Source organism: Misgurnus anguillicaudatus, chromosome 18 (genome assembly GCF_027580225.2).
Source record: "Misgurnus anguillicaudatus chromosome 18, ASM2758022v2, whole genome shotgun sequence".
Taxonomy (NCBI): domain Eukaryota; kingdom Metazoa; phylum Chordata; class Actinopteri; order Cypriniformes; family Cobitidae; genus Misgurnus; species Misgurnus anguillicaudatus.
In genome coordinates this window covers 38,836,257-38,852,314 of record NC_073354.2, presented here as the reverse complement: position 1 = coordinate 38,852,314, position 16,058 = coordinate 38,836,257, and the positions used below count along the sequence as shown (strand labels likewise).

Genomic DNA, 16,058 nt, shown 5'->3' with positions numbered 1-16,058 from the left:
GTATGCAATTTCTTTCCAAACTAATTTTGAGGTCGTCATAGAATATTTGTCCTTTAGTAGAATAATTTAATGTGTAGTATTCCTAAAACATCAAATACAGTAGTGCCTTTAAGATATTTCATAATGAGTAATTCGTGTATGCAGAGATTTGGTGTAAGGGCGTGGTTTGAGAGCGATATTGACCAATTAGGTCAGGGATCCCGCTTTGGGCGGGTCGCAGCGCTGCAGCGGCTTCTGGGCTCCAACAATAGAAAGCGGGACGTACCATCTGCAACCAAAGGGGTGGAGCCACAAACACTGACATCCAATATCGTTTCTCCACACGAATACAACAGAGTCTTGTCATTCATGCGTTGATTTGTTTTATTTTGCATTACACGCTGCCGTGAAAGGGATAAAAGCTTTGCGTTTTTACTTACAAAGTGCTGTTTTTTCACAGCGGATCCCTTTTCCAGCGGAGACGGTGCGGTTGTCCGGCGGTGGTCTCTTTAACGGGATTCACACCAGCTGTATTCAGTACTGTATTTGAGAAATGAGCCCTGCACAACTGTACATTGAAGAATTTTAAAGGAATGAACCGCATTCTCGGGAAAATCATGGAAAAATAAGAGTGAATTACATTTTGTTCAGGTGTGGTGTTTTATGTTTGCTTGTTTTGAAGTATGCGTTTACTTGTCACTTATTGCATTTGACATCAGTTCTTTGCTGTTAAAAAACTGAGAAATCCACAATGCAGGTTTGCATGGGAATGAAGTGAGAAGAATTTTCCTTTACTATTTTGTGCATTTATTTTTTTCTGGTTGATGCATTGGTCACGTAAACGAATACTGCCTGGCCATTCAGGACTGAATGACAGGTGTGGGTTGAATTATGCATGTGTGCGAAACAACTCGCATAATGCAGTCTGATCTATCCTGAATACATGATAGTTGATGTAACTGTTGCATATTTTAGAGATTTATTATGATATGCTTTCGAAACATGAAATTAGAAAAGCATTTCATTGCACTTGGGATGATGTATCTGAGATTGATGCATTCAAGGGGGACTGGGTCTCACATCTGTACGGCACAGGGCAAACTATCACACCAAAATGCAATGCAGTTTCAGTGCCGCCTTAAACAACATGTACTCCAAATTAATGCAGGCATTGCAAATATTTTCCTTGTGTTTGTTACAATGTGTTTTACTCCATGGATGTTTTGCTAGATAGTAGATTTCATGTAAATGCCTCCAGACTGGAGTGCAGTTTGTGCATGCAGGGGGAAGGGCAGCACACACTGCGAGACTCGCTTTGTGAAACCTGAGACTTCTGAAGGCACAAAGCATCTCCATCGCTTCTCTGATCAATAACGTTTTATTCGTGTTGAATGAAATAATGTCTTTTTAAAAAATACAAGCATGCTTGTTTTCGATCCCGTGCACTGCCATTTTAAGTTTTCGCTCTTTCTGTGGCGAATGAGGTCCGATATATGATATCTGAGAAGACATGATTCATTTTAATGAGTCGATTCGTTCGAAAGTATCCGTTCACAGGAGCTGGTCTAAGGATGCGTTTAACAATAACATTAGATTGTTGTATTTACTTTAGTATTTAAGTTATATATGTCGTCATTACTTATGTTTTTTTGCTAAATCTGTACCCCTACGATATGGTTTTGCCATAGTTTGGTAAAACAATATATAGGCTAATTTTGTAACCACAAAATAACCATGGTTTTGACAACCACGGTTTTCAAAAACCACACACACAAAACGTGGTTAATAAACTTTTACCACAATAATGGTTAATTTTTACAAGGGATGTTCCTGCTCAAAACAGTTATGTTTAATATTGCTTGTTTATGCTTCTAACATGTCACCAACCCTACAGTTAAATATTAAAGAAAGTTCTTCCTCAAGCCTGTGATGCAGTCCAGAGATTTATAAACGATGAGCGAATCGTTTCTATCGAATCGATTCAAATGAACAATTCGTTCGCGAGTCGATCTTCACTACTGTGTGTTATGTTGTTTTACGACCGCATGCTTTACGAGATGAAAACATGACCAAGGCGATAATAAACAATAACACAGGTATTCTATCTATCTATCTATCTATCTATCTATCTATCTATCTATCTATCTATCTATCTATCTATCTATCTATCTATCTATCTATCTATCTATCTATCTATCTATCTATCTATCTGAAGTTTTTCATAAAGTACACACAATATTAAACACCAAATTGTTCATTGATATACAACAATATTTACCTCATATTTTTCACCATAAACAATTAAAATGATATGCATTCTAACCCAGCAGGCATATGACCGACCTTTATTATTGAAATAATGTCAGTTCTTGTTTCAATGTTGAAACAACGTGGATACAACAGTTAATGCTAAATGGTTGCAAAAGATTAATAGAATGCTTAAAAATCAACGTTGAAATTTGGTTGAAATAATGTCAGTTGTTTGTTCAACGTTGATATAACGTTAAAAGAGTGGTTAATGCTAAACGCGATGTAACAGTGATTCAATTTGCAAAATTAAAGGTTAATTCAACATTGATTCAAACTTGTCCTTAACGTTGGTTTTTAACCTTTTGCAACCGTTAAGCATTAACTGTTGTATCCACGTTGATTCAACGTTTATGTCCGTAACGATTTTTGGGCAATGCCAAACAAAGCATTAAATCAAAGTTTTATGTTATTATGATTATTTGTATCACCCAGCCCTTTTATATAGGTAAACAGAGATAGAAAGTGATGCTGCAGAGATGAAATGGTGGTCTGGTGGTTGGATGTGTCCTAAACTCACTGTAGATTTCAGCTGTAAGGGCATCTCACACACAAGAGTCTTTGTTCATGCGTTCTGATCAGCCGGGCATCCCACAAAGACCCATCTGTATGTGTAAAACTGGGGGTCAGTGTCTAGTTAATGTCTGTGTGTGTGTGTGTGTGTGTGTGTGTGTGTGTGTGTTGTTGTCATCAGACATCTTTGCCAGTGTGTTACAGAATTGTGATGCTTTGACGGATGAAAAGTTGCCAGGTCTATGAGCGTTCAAAGAGAACGCCGTCCACGAAAATCAGACCTACAGGAAAGCGTAAAACTGGAAGTTAAACATGGATGCTATCTTGAGCATAGCAGGTGCCTAAAGATCCCACCCATATGTCCCTATTCTGATCTCTAGAAATGGCTAGTTTGTTCAAATCTTTACCTTTGTATGATCAAGAATACCAGTGATACATGCCATATATAGTCATAACAGGTTTTGGAGAGACCTGGGAGAGTCATTTAGGGTCATTTGAATATTCAAATCTTTACAGCAACACATCAGAGACAACATCTGAACAAGGTTAATCTCAAAAGCAAAACTAGATGTCCATGGAGTTCATAAACGCAAAATTACTTTTTATGGATACTATCGTACGTACATAACAGTAACGCTATCGAATCGTCACCTGTTTGTAAGTGAGAGCAGGCAAGAATCCACCCTAACTCTGAGAATGTAACCGGACACCACGCTCGCAACAACCACACCATCATACGATCGCATTGTTCTCCACCTGTCTTCTGCCACTAAACAAGTACAAACAAATAAATACCTCTGACAAGCCCAACAAACTCTTTTCAATCTCAATTCAAAAGACTGTGTGAACACAAAAGTGTGAGTTATTGTGACAGTATGACAGGTCTGTACTAGGAGCATCACTAAATGACATAAAACGAGGTGATAGTGAAGGAAATTCTGCAAGGGCAGTGAGAGACGCTAAAGGGAGAATTCACTACGACACTGCCGGTGTTATTTATTTGCACACTGTGTTTGCATTGCTGTACCGCCTGATAGACTAATGCAATTATGCATATCAGGTAACTGAAGCCAGAAAGATAAGAATCTCATAGAGACATGAGTATGGGCTTTTTAAACCTAGCAACCAGCAACAACCATTAGCAATCAATCACAATATCCTGGTACTGTTTTCAGCAGACAAGATCCACTCACATTTCAGCAGACAGATCCACATAAAAAGGGCTGCAAGGTACATAAAATTATTAACATATTGCAAAAGTGCATATTGCAATGGTTTGCAAAAACCACCATGATTTTAATGGTTCATGGTTTTAAATGTAGATAGCAGAGACTTGTTGTGAGTAATGGTGCGTTCACACCCGATGCGGAAGAGGCGGCAAGCGCAAGTGATTTTCATGTTAAGTCAATTTAAAGACGCAAATCATCCTGTGTTGTGGTAAGCATGAATGGTGCGGATGGCGCAGAACGCGCGAATTGAGCACTGCCGCGTGATCTGCGCAATTTAAAAATCTGAACTTTGGCGGATTTTTACGCCGCGTTAACCAATCAGGAGTGACGTGATTACAGGAAGTGAGCGGAGGCAGAAAAACAAAACAACAATGCAGAACAATTATCATCGCTACACGAGACATCTTTTACAGGAATTAAAAGGATCTTGTTTGGAAGAAAGTGAGTGACGAGGTCGAACAATTTGGTAAATTTACTCAATTTGAGCTATATAAGCCCCTCCCATGACGCAAATTTACACGTGAATGTCTGGAATTACTATAATTTCACGCGTGAATGAAGCGAGTAAACTCAAAAAGTTCAGGCGTCTAACTACACGCGAATAGTGCGTCTTGTCGCCTCTTTCGCGACTAGTGTGAACGCACAGTTAGCAATGCCTTTTTTCTAGAAAAAGTTAGGTACATAAATGTTCATTTTTAAACATATAATGTTAATTGATTTTACAAATTTCAAGCGTTATACAGAATATTTTTGCATGTTAATGAATACAGCGTTTATTTTCAATATCAATATATAAACATATTACATTTTTAAATCTATTAAATATAATATATTTAATATACACTACAAAGTATTACACAATATTTTACATTGTAAAAAGTTGGATCAACTTAAAAAATTACTTCAATTGGTAACTTAATTTTTTCAACTTAAAATTCACTTTAGGTGTTATCAATTGAAGTATTTTTTTAAGTTAATCCAACTTTTCACTTTTGACAGTGCAGTATACAAAATTATAAATGCATTATACAGGAAATACACAAAATTAGTTGCAACATATCCAAGAAACATCTTAATAATAAAGAACTTATTCTAAGTGCCCAGTTGTCAAATGTTAGCTGGCACAGCAATGATCTGCTGTTTTATGATACCTATGAACTTGAAAACTTGTTTCCCATTCAATTCCCAGACACAAAATATGATAATTGAAGGTAAGCTGGATGAGCAAGAGGTTGGGCGGTGTTGCGCCACAGCCTGCGGGCGGTCCGGTCACAGCGACTGGGCTGATATTTAATTACAGCAGGCCATAAATTTACATTTCACAAGCACATAATTTCACTTCCCTCCTCTGCTGCCATCCACTCGAGCCACGACTGACGACAGAACGCTTCTAAATGCATCTGACCCCAATTTTCTTCTGGCCCAAATACTACTAAACGACCTACTGTTTCGAATCCAGAGCCGGTATTTACAGAAAGCGGGTGGGTGTTCAATTATGGTTCGCTAAACTGATTTGCATGCTAGGTGTTTTGCATGGCGGATGGAGGCGTGCAGTGTTCAGTTCTGCCCTGATTCAGATAAGTCACTTGTCGAGTACATCACCAGATTTATTCAAGAAACTTGTGATTCATCATGGTCCGCCTGTAGCTGCATTTCTATTACAGATTTGCGCAAAACTTTAGGGTTATTTTCTAAATGTCGACAAAAGACGAAATGACGACGTTTCCATTAATCGATGATATGCACTAAATGTAGTTTCTCTCGCATTAAGTCATTCCAAACATCACGTTGACTGATGTTGGTAGGTTTACTAATATCACATCCACCGCACTAGGCCTTATTTTTAACCAGAGGAGACGTAAGAGTATTATCCAAACATTAATGCCATGTAAAGCCTCTTATACTTAGAAGCGGCAACGTATTGGTGTTTCTTGTATATTAAATCAAAAGAGATACATGAGTGTTATCCAAACATTATTGGCAAGGAAAGTTTCTTATACTTGGGAGCAGACACGTATGAGGGTTTTTTTCTGGAGGTTTTAGTTCATACCGCATCATCTTTAAATAATAATTATGTGACTTAGTTGCATCAGGTGACCTGAAAATGCGAATAAACTTTCCATTGCAGTTTTGCAAAATACACCTCTTCCGAATAACCTAAAAAAAACACCTCATCTGATGCATTAAAACTTTTTTGCAATATATGGGGTTTATGCGAAATTAGGGGTTTCCAACTTTCCATCACAGATGGATTCGCCAAATTTCAAATAAAAATCCCTTAACTTACAAAAAAGATTTTATGCTCGCTTGAGGTGGTTTTTGAAAAAGAGTAAAAAAAAAGTCACCGTGCCCTTGCTGTTAGTGCCTGCATCAAAAATTCTACATTTCTTTTTCTGTGCACAGCATTCAGTTTGGCAATAACAAGCTGCACTGCTCGTAAATGTATAACTTGTCCAATTGTAACTAAATGCAGTCCTATCTCCATTTTCTAAGCGTGCCTTCCCTTACGAAAATTAACCATGGTTTTACTACAGTTAAGACCAAAAAAACATGGTTACTGTAGTAAAACCATGGTTACCACAAAATAACCATGGTTTTGACATCCATGGTTTTCAAAAACCATAGTTAAACCATGGTTAGTGTAGTAAAACCATGGTTTTGCTCATAGTAATCAATTGACCAAAAAACCATGGTTACTACACTTTTACCACAATAAAATTAATTTTCGTAAGGGTTGTTTTATGAACTGTTGGTTACCGTGTTACTAATACCACTCGAACAACTTAATGGAAACGCACCTAATTTGGCTTTTAAATTCAAAATGTTTTGTGAAATTAAAAAAGATTTGCTTCACGTTTGGATGGAAACCCCGCTGTTGACATTGGCCTTATTTTTAATTTGCAATGTAAATTTGCACAATTTAAATGGTAATGGAAACGCAGCTAGTGATGTGTCAAAAAGCAAATGTAACATCGGCGACAAAACATAAACCAATAAGAATGAACCAAATTGATGATGTAAGCACTCTGCATGTTACATTGTAGACAGCTTGACCTTTGTGCAGTCAGAGATTATTCATGAATTGTCATTAATAATAAAATCAATAACATCATGTTAATTTAATTGAATAAAAACACCATAAAATAATACAATAAAGAAGTCATGTATGTGTACATACATTTGCTTTGTCTTTCTGTCATTTGACTCCTTAAATCCTTTATTTTATTAAGGTTTGTAATGACAGCGTTCCTTTAATCAATGAGACATTAGTGTTTACAATCAATTAACTTCAAATACATCTGATAAGGGAAACTGCTGCACATTGTTTAAAGCGAAAGGAGGACACGGCAGAGAAGCGATAATGAGAATCGTTCACTCCTGCTTCATTTTCCGCCTCCCTGCATTTATTTTTACGCGCTGCCTCCAGACAGACAGACACATCAAAAACTCAGTGTGTGTGTGTGTGTGTGTGTGTATAAGAAAGATTGTGAGAGAGAAACACTGCCCTTGTTTGATTTCTGTGGGCAAGACAGAAAAACTCCTACATAAAGTCGATCGCCCACATTAGATCAAGTGAATAAAGTTTCCGGTTGGGGACGGAAACGCTCGTCTCTTCATTTGAGATATTCTTGGATGTTGTGGGTGTCTGCAGGTGGTCGGATTTACATGGATATACTGTAGGGCTTATGTGTGATATAGATGTTTATATAAATCAAAATGTTTTTCAGCAAGCAACAGCCATCATTTAACTGTCTAAAGTCCGGCTATGCGTAACCCACTTGAAACTTGACTTTGGTTACATTTTGTTTTTGCCAAAATAACTTGTGAGAAATCTGATATTCCATCATGCAAAGAAAGTCAAAATGATTACAAGCTTTTTGGTTTAATTTATTTATTTCATTCATTTTTTGGTTAGACGTCCATTACATTTTTACTGACAGCTCATTTTAGCTTTGTTTTAGCCTAGACATCTGGGCTGTTTCGTATATTTTATATTTATATATAAACTTTATTAATGCTAAAATATTAAAAAGATTCATGACACTGAAGTCACATTGCTACACTATGACAGCAACCTTCGTCCACAGCAAGATTAAGCGCTCAAGGTCGAAACTGAAATGCTTAAATGTCCACCAAGCTTCTCTGTTTGACCTTTTAGGGTCAAAGGTCACAGCGGAGACCCTTCGGGTGTAATCGTTACATAAACGTCAGCAGTAGTGGTGGAGAGGACCAATCATGCGTCTCGTCCCGTGAATCATGTGATTTGTCCTGACACGCATTAAGTCTTTTGTATCAAACCTCTCCGGGGACTCGGATTCACGTCATATTAACACAGCACACGCTTGAGGCGGAAATCTGACCGCTGTTGTTAATGTAAGACGAACGCGATTTGTCACACACACGCAGTTACTTCAGGCAACGGTGCCCGGTGACAAGATAAATCTCTGTGATGGAGCTATAATGCAACATAAAAACAAATTCAAAAGGATCTATTATTTGAAAAAAGAACTCGGTCTTCTTCAGATCAATAGAAATCTAATGGGGTTGTCATTTTGACTGAGGGTTTCGGTAAAAGGGAAAATGGGATTACAGAGGCGTATTCAACCACTGTCTTAACTGAGCAAGACCAGAAGCACAAATATTAACACAGTAATATACAGGGAGTTTACTGTGAAATCATTTTACTAGCGACGCTTTACAATATATACATTTTGATCGGTATTTGTGTTCCTTGGGAATCAAACAAACAACCTTTGAGCTGCGAACACAATGCTCTACCAACAGAGAGCTTTTCAATAAAAATTAAACTATCAATTTGACTAAAGTGCAGTTTATACTTGTGCGTAGGCTATACACTGTAGGTTATGCGTAGGCTGTGCTTAGGTCTGTGTCGCCTGATGCTCATCTCGCTAAAATATTCGCAACGTGTCTGCTCTATGCAGAGCGCAAGAGTTGTGATTGGTCCATTGGGAGAATTCAATTATAGTGGTTGTGATAATCTTTTAATACTTTATTAAAACTTTTAATAATAATATAATATGAAGACAAGCTTTTGTAATGTGTTCTGTTTGCTTTTTCAGATTTTATTCATACCTTTATTAAAGGGATAGTTCAGTCAAAATATAGTCATGATTTACTCACCCTAAAGCCATCCTCGGTGTATATGATGATTGTTTTCAGACGAACACAAAAGTTATATTAGAAAATGTCCTGGATGTGCCAAGCACTTTTCATTTTTTGGCTGAACTATCGCTTTAAATGTACATTAAAAACTACAATCATGGCGGCACGGCAAATCTTATTGGTTCTTGCGTGTCTTGTGAGTAGTTGTCATATGCAGGGTTCCCACAGGTCTTTGAAATCCTTGAAATGTTGTGAATCTGGGGGAATATATACATACATAGATACAGGGCATTGAAAGTGAATGTTATGCATTAAGTTTTCTGAGACTTTTTAAGCACACGTGCTAAACTGTTCGCTTTAAATGCTTATATCTTCTGTATGCGAATGTTGATTCATACCAAAATGATTCCCCTGTTCATATGTAAAGCGCTTTGAGTACTGAGAAAAGCGCTATATAAATGTAAGGAATTATTATTATTATTATTATTAAAGACAGAAATCACATAAGCACACAAAATTATAGTAAAAATGTATTTACATTGTTAACTTCAATTGTACCTGAATGATGTTTCAATATTTTTTGCATTTTTTACACATTAAATGCTGTGTTTATTGTATTATCTAATAGAGAAACTAGAGAAAACTTAACAAGCAGCGAGTGTTTGTGTTTTTGGGATATAATCAGAGTAACAGCGGGTTCAGTATACAGGTGCAGGGCAAAGATACAAACCATTGATGTGTTGTTTGAGATAAGATCATGGTCACAAAATATTTGATTTATTTATTCATGTTCTTGAACACGATTTTGCACTTTTTCCCCTGTGTCACTGAGCACACATTTCTATAAATATTTTGTTGTGTCCATAGCACGACACGTCTTTTTCATGTCATTTTATGTATTGGTTTTTCCTTTTTATTTTCTATTTTTAAATTATTGTCGCTTGGGTTTGGGTTAGGTAGGGTGACCATATGTGCCATTCTTCCCGGATGCGTCCTGTCCAGGATTTCGGTGCGTCTTCCGGAAGTCATATTTGTTGACCGCATACGCCATTCAGTCAAAAACACAAGACATACAATCGTAGTTTCATTCTTACCTTAAAATGTAACGGTTGCTTTTCTGTAATAATAATAATAATAATCCTCTATGACGTATGTGGTCGACAAATACGACTTCCGGAAGACGCACCCGAAATCCTGGACAGAAGAATGGCACGTATGGTCACCCTAGGTTAAGATGTAATTTTATGTATTGGTTTTTACTTTTTTTTTCTTCGATTTTTTTACTATTTTATCTTGGTTAGTTGGAGTTAGAGTTGCGGTTTGGGTTTGGATGTCTGAAATGTAACAGAAAGTCGTTTCAACCCCAAGCAACAATGGTAAAAAAAGCGAAAAAAGAGACAATAATACATAAAATGACACAAAAAAGAAAGTTGTGCTATGGACACAAAAAAAAATTTGTAGAAATGTATGCTGAGTGACACAAAAAAGACGGAAAATCATGTCCATGAACACACATAAATAAATCTAATATTTCGTGTCTATACCACGACTTGCCTTGAGATTGGGTTGGCTAATTCATACAGAGTCAAGTAAAATCCTTTATTTATAGAAATAAGATATGTAGTGTAAAAAGAAATCTTTCAGATTTCAAATAGGAGTTTCTAAATTTCTAAATAAATACAATAAATGCATTAATCCAGTGCTATCACACTGACATCCCAGAATTCCCATCAGCGCCGGGAAATTAATGATCAGGCAGCATTACAGCAAGATGGGCTTCAAAAATTATTTCTAAAATACAAGTGGGAGGGGGACGAACGGCATGGCCTATCTTTAATCCAGAACACAGGCCAGTGGCGATATACAGTCTATTCCAGGATGTGTTAAATCAGAGCAGCCATTGAGAAATGGAGAGCGACATTGACTGTAGCCTCACAGCGGGCGTTCACTTCCTACAGATCTCATTATGTACAGGGGGAAACAATTTGGCACCAGCTACAAATCGATGCTCTTATCATTGTTCAGTATAGCAGGCGATAATGGCTCTGTTTCAAAGCCTAGTGAGCTACAAAGACAGCTTCATTCCAACATGCTGAAAATGCATCACACTATTAAACATAAAAACACGGACACATTGAGTAAAATGTAACATTTTATTCAAACTATTTTTATTGATTGGTGTCGAAAGAAAGATGTTCTCACTTTTGTTGCAGTGCATTCTGGGATTAGCTTCTTCCAGAAAGATGCATGTGATGAAACTTAAAATTTTGGCAGCTCGGCATGGTTTGATGCAATGTTTTGTCTGCCAGTCATTGGAGTCTGTGTACTTGCGGTAAATGGGCCAAGTCTGTATCAGTCTCTTGCCTGATAAATTGGGCTGTATTCGTTTTTAAAAGCCATCAATGTTACTGCGGCCTAATGTGTCTTGAAGAGAGGTCACATGACACACACAATGCATCCATTGACATTTGTCTAAACAGACAGTGTGGTTTTTTGAGAGTAATGGCTCTGTGTGTCCACAAACAATGAACTCCCACTTCCCCTGTTATTTCGGAGCGACACAACGTGGTGGCCTGTGTAGGATTTTCTAATGGAACCACTCCATGTGTCTTTGTATGTTTGAAGAAAGCTTACTTTCCTTTCATTTCAATAGTACCACCAGTAGTCCTGAATGTCCACAAATAACCCATCTTGGCCGAGATGCCAGATTGGCACACTGTGCCCATTGGCCTCACACCCAGTAAGAAACCCCTGAGGTCTTCTAGCCTGGAGAAATGCCTCTATTCATCACAGATCCATGATGGAGGCTGTGCTGTCTCAATGAGCACAGTTGGAGTTAATGGGCCAGTCATGCGACTCTCTGCGGATCCGGCAATGCTTGATTGATAAAGTCACAACAAAACCATGACACACAACCTTTCAGTGTGGACACCTACATCTGACATCTCTCACCGGCTCCAGGTGAAGCTGATTTTTTTGTGGAGAAAGTGTTTTAAATCATAAAAACTGGAAGAGTATTAAGGCCGGGGTATACGTTTTTTCCGCGTCACGCGGTAAATTATTACTCTACCAGGCCACCAGGGCAACACTGATTCGCAACATTAGTATACCTTCGGCTTTAAGGAGTTCACACTATGAATGTAGCTGGATTTTCATCCAAACGTGTAGCAGATCTTTTCATAGTTCGCAAAAAAGCTGATACATCAGACAATCAGTCACGTGGGTTTAATGTTCGCTACGTCAGAGTTTATTCGGCAAATGCGTTTCCATCTCAAATTATTTGCATTTACTCTTTTTAGCATAAATCAAAAACCACTTCAAGTGTAAGGGTTTTGTCTTGTGTTTTGTTTGTTTTGTTGTCAGGTCTTTTTTTTGATATCCTGTTCTGTTTTCAGTCTTTTATTTTGAAATATGGTCACACTTTCCTTTGTACTTCCTGTTTGTTCAATATAAATCTGGTTCACTAGTATCATATCACTGTGAAGTATTGCCAAATAACTCCTGCATACCAAGCGTTTCACTGTTATTATCCCTGTTCCATAGTTCTGTCTTGTTTCTGTCTGTTTTGTATTCCTGTTTCTGTTTTTGGATATTCTGGACTTTGACCTGTTGCCTGTTTATTGGATTACGTTTTTGGATTGCCCTTGTTGGATTTGTTTGCCTGCCCTTTTGGGATTTTCCTTAATAAAACCTCCTTGCATTTGGATTCGTCTCTCTCTCACTTGTGTAAGCAGCCAGCGTTACATCAAGCAAGCGTAAAAACTTTTTTGTGAATTATTAGATTTTTATTAGAAATTTGGCTCGTTTCTTATGCTTTACTTTAAAATGCTGGGTTCAAAAACCTAGCTAGTAACTATAACTATAGTGGTGAAGGGAGTATGCCCAATTCGGTTACTCGCTCCAGTTGTTCATGTCACTTGCGCAAATGAAAACAATGCTCTTCTCCACTTTCGATACATCTAGATGTATCAACCCAGACATGTCAATAAGCTATTCGCTGATAGACTTGTGCGACAACACGTCATGTGAATTTCCCGCTCTAAATTTTCTTTATTTGCGCAGAAGATACAATTGGAGTGAATATTGCACGTTTGTGGTAATCAAATTATCTCATTTGCGTTGCCTGGTGCAACTATCTACTTGTGCAATTAAATTTGTTTTTGGTTTGCAGATACCATAAAAATATTAGTGTCCATACTAATGGACGATATCAGTAATGTTATGTTAATTCTAAATTATAATTTTCAATGGCAAACATATTTTTTCCAAAATCTGCTCTGGAAAAAATAACTTTCTTAATAGCATTTTAGTAAAAATATCTAAAAATTCTAAATGAAGATGCATTTTTTGATGATCAAAATAACCTAAAAAAAGTCAAATTTTTGTCACAGTAATAGAACATGTAAGTGAATTTTTGCTTAAAACAAGCAAAAAAAATCTGTCAATGGGGTAAGAATTTTTTGTCAAAATTTTCTTGAATTAAGTGTTAATCTAAAAAAGGTTAACTTATTTCAAGATTTTTTATACCCACTGACTGGCAGATTTTTTTGCTTGTTTTATGCACAAATTAATTTATGCATAAATTTGACTTTTTTTCCTTTTGCTCATCAAGAAAATGCATCTTGACTTAAGAATTTTTAGGTATTTGTACTTAAAACAAGACAAAAATACTAAGTGGATGGAAATGGCAAATTTCTAATAAAAATCCCTTAATTCACCAAAATGTTTTTACACTTGCTTAAAGTGTTTTTTGATTTATAGGAAAAAGAGTAAATGCGAATAATGTGTGTGAACTCTGCTGTTCTTTCAGTTATCGTTGTGGTCCATAGTGTGTCAGGTAGAAATTCACATCATGGTACAGTGTTATCTGTGAGCTATAAGGCTGCAATATGATCAGCTGTTATGTCATCAGCCGGTGTTTATAATCCAACCACAGCCTGTCTGACCGGTCTAACAGCAGTGGATCCACCAGCATTAACTCTATACAAATGTAGTTAGTATGACTAACAAAAGACGGGATCTAGACAAACTCACACGCTCTTAGTATTTGCACGTGAAACCATGAAACAGCTGGTTAACACCCAGTTGTTTAAAACATACCATTATTGTTTAACAATTACAAAGTATTAGTAAATTAATTCATATAATATAAAGGATAAATAGTCATTGTTAGAATAGTTAATGCAAGATTTCTAAAACAGCTTAGTTCTAAAATTTACCAAAATGTTTGCTAAGGTTATATAGTAACATATAATAAACAGTTGAAGTTTAGTGATTTAGTTTCTTTTAATAAAAACATTATTTGGTGTATTTGGTGTAATGTGCAACATGTTCACACAGTTTATTGTTCAAAAAGCACATTGTTTTTCACATACCGTACATTATCAGGGCTCCAGACTAACTTTTTTCACTAGGAGCACAGTGGCCCCCAACTGAAAGTTTTAGGGGCGCAACCAGAAAATTTAGGGGCACACACCAAAAATCAACATGCTTACCAAATATTCACATTTCTACTAATTTATACTTTAATGACAGATGCAGAAAGTACAATGTGCTGTTTCAAATTCAGTGTCACATCACAAAAAAAGGTCAAATTTACTGGTCGCACATGTGCGACTGGATGTAAAATTCAGTGGCACACTTTCAAATTTTGCTGGCAAAAAGCCACCATTTGGGGGCAGTCTGGAGCCCTAATTATTGTACGTCTTTCTGAAACACATGATTTTTACAATGCTCATCGTTCTGATTGGCCAGCTACAATGCGTTGCGATTAGCTATTAAATCTAGCATTTGAGATTACAACCTTTACCAAAACACAGCAAAAATAAAAGCTACACCTTCTTTCTTTGCATTTGGGCGGTGTTATACAAATCCTCTCTCACAGTGACATAGATATGTGGGGGCGTGTTTGAATGATGCGTTTTAAGATGAAAGAATATCTCTTTGGGTTTGAGATTTTAATTTTTGCAACTTTACGGATCTTCTATTTGAATGAACAGCTTTTAAGACACAGAAAAACATAAAATCGCATCATATGACCCCTTTAATGAAAAAGCTGGACTACTGTACATCATGTCGAGCGTTGCAGTTTCTCCTGTTCATTTTTCAGTAAGTTTTCTCATGTCGTCCCTGAAGTGCTTCACCAGCAAACTCGATGTAATGAAGGTTCTTCTCAGCTAAATAAAGGCCAGTTTTCTCTCTTTGTGTCATAACTAGACAAACACAGGCCTGTTATTGATGGCTTTGATTTCTGCCTTCACAGCTTCTTCAGTATCATTCATCACTTCGTCCTTCAACACTCTTTGAGTCCATAGCATCTCCATACTGTTCAGACTGAACACATATTAAAGAACAGAAGCTTGGACAAATTTCTCTTGATGGTTTGCTGTTGATGTCGCATTTCACCTTGCCGTTGACATTTGTTTCAATACAAACATGCATTTCTATCTAAATAAGGCTTCCTGCATACTTTTAATTTAGACTTTTGTTCTTTTATTCATAAAAGTCGACTCTGTCTGTCTGGAAAATTAGTATCTGCTAACAAAAACATGCCGTTTAATTCAATTAAAGGTTATTTCTACCCAGTTAAAAATACAGTATATTTAAGTGTACTGAAAAGAAACTTAAATATGCATTTTTTTCTGCGTTTTCAAAGCTTTGATTGTGTTTACAGTGCACAATAACATGTGTTTATGTTTTCTGTGTAAAAAAATTAAGTATTTCTATAGCGCTGTTTTCACTATTATAAAAACAAGCTGATGTCTTTCTTGTTTTATGAAGTCCCTCTTTCAGAAATACGTAACAAGTTGTGATTGTGTAGCTGGTTCAGTGTGTTGCGATTCGACGACAGCATCTTAGCGCATACACGTTGTCTGGAAAGGTCACGCCAGATTGATGAAGCTGTTC

The 16,058-nt window shown here is 36.8% G+C and overlaps 1 protein-coding gene across 2 annotated transcripts in view; it reads left to right on the top strand.

Annotated features, from left to right (window-relative positions):
- The first annotated feature begins 289 nt into the window (after positions 1 to 289).
- The window catches only part of wasf1 (WASP family member 1), a 66,678-nt gene continuing 50,909 nt past the window's right edge, over positions 290 to 16,058 (top strand). For both annotated transcript variants that reach the window (XM_073856468.1, XM_073856467.1), the window contains exon 1: positions 290 to 630. The gene's annotated coding sequence lies outside the window, so the exon portion shown is untranslated. The remainder of the gene's footprint in view (positions 631 to 16,058) is intronic.